This window comes from Mus caroli, chromosome 3 (assembly GCF_900094665.2).
Source record: "Mus caroli chromosome 3, CAROLI_EIJ_v1.1, whole genome shotgun sequence".
In the NCBI taxonomy this organism is placed as follows: Eukaryota; Metazoa; Chordata; class Mammalia; order Rodentia; family Muridae; genus Mus; species Mus caroli.
Genome location: NC_034572.1, coordinates 54,565,065 through 54,566,630, shown reverse-complemented (window position 1 = coordinate 54,566,630; position 1,566 = coordinate 54,565,065). Strand labels below are relative to the sequence as shown.

Sequence of the window (1,566 nt, the reverse complement as noted above, 5' to 3'; positions counted from 1 at the left end):
TACAACAAATAAAACTGCATTGTGTTTGTGTACCTTAATTTTGTTTTCAGTTTGTCAGCTGATAGACATCGAATCTGACTATTTTGAATAGAGCAGCCATGAACACAAATGGGCAAAATCATCTCTGCAGTAGGATAAAGAATCTTTTGAATATATTCCCATGAGTTGTATACTTGGGTTACATGGCAGAACTATTTTATGTTTTTTAAGAAACATTCACACACTTTTCCTCAGCTGCCGCCAAGGTGCTCGGTCCTTCCGAGGGAGCTAAGGCCGTGTTGGGGTGAGGCCCTCACTTCATCCGGCGACTAGCACCGTGCCAACAGTGTACAGCATGGCTTCCGTCTCCGAGCTCGCTTGCATCTACTCCGCCCTCATCCAGCACGACGATGAGGTGACGGTCACGGAGGATAAGATCAATGCCCTCATTAAAGCAGCTGGTGTCAGCGTTGAACCTTTCTGGCCTGGCTTGTTTGCCAAGGCTCTGGCCAATGTCAACATTGGGAGCCTCATCTGCAATGTAGGGGCTGGTGGGCCCGCTCCAGCAGCTGGAGCTGCACCTGCTGGTGGTGCTGCTCCTTCCACTGCTGCCGCCCCAGCTGAGGAGAAGAAAGTGGAAGCAAAGAAGGAAGAGTCCGAGGAGTCTGAAGATGACATGGGCTTTGGTCTTTTTGACTAAACTGCTTTTGTTAAGTTGGCCAATAAAGAGCTGAACCAAAAAAAAAAAAAAAAAAAAAAAAAAAAAAACGAAACATTCACACTGAATTGCACAGCGACTGCAGATATTTGCATTTGCATTAACAATGAGCAAGTGTTTCCCTTTCCATACATCCTTGCTAGTTTTTGTTGCCTTTTTTTTTTCCCCATTCTGATTGTGAGATAGAATTTCAAAGCAGCTTTAATTCATATTTCCCTTGGGGCTAAGCATTTTGAGCACTTTAATTTATTAGCTATTTATGCTTCCTCATTTGAGAACACTGCTCAGTTCCATAGCCCATCTTCTAAATCTGAGTTATTTCTTTTCTTAGTATTTAGTTTTCTAAGTTACTTTTATTTTTGGTAGTAAACCTCTATTAGATGTTTAATTGCCAAGGACTGTCTCCAGTCCTATAGGCTGTTATACGAGTGAGGACTCGTTTAAGTTTGTTTTGCTAATAGAGGAATTTTAATTTAACAAGCTCCCATCTGTCAGTTGTTGGTCTTATGCCCTGAGCAACCACAGCCAGTTCAGAACGTCCTTTCCCATGACCAGATCTTAATGAGTACTTCCTACATTTTCTTCTAATAGGTTCAGAGTTTCAGATCTCACACTGAGGTCTTTGATCCATTTTGAGGTGATTTTTTTTATTTTTTTTTTGTACAAAGATCCAGCTTTGTTGTAGATATGCAATTTTCCTCTTCTCATTTGTTGATAATGCTGCCATTTCTTCAATGATTTTTTTCTTTTTTTATGTCTTTGTAAAAAGTCATGTGACTGTTGCTGCTGATTTACATCTAGGTTCTTTTTCTCTTCATTGCTCTACATGTCTGTTTTCCTGCCATTACCATATTGTTTTTATTACCATG

The 1,566-nt window shown here is 40.6% G+C and overlaps 1 pseudogene across 1 annotated transcript; it reads left to right on the top strand.

Annotated features, from left to right (window-relative positions):
- The first annotated feature begins 242 nt into the window (after positions 1-242).
- On the top strand, positions 243-716 carry LOC110291726 (annotated as a pseudogene). The gene has a single exon (XR_002377602.1). The product of XR_002377602.1 is annotated as a 60S acidic ribosomal protein P1 pseudogene (transcript).
- The last annotated feature ends 850 nt before the right edge of the window (positions 717-1,566 follow it).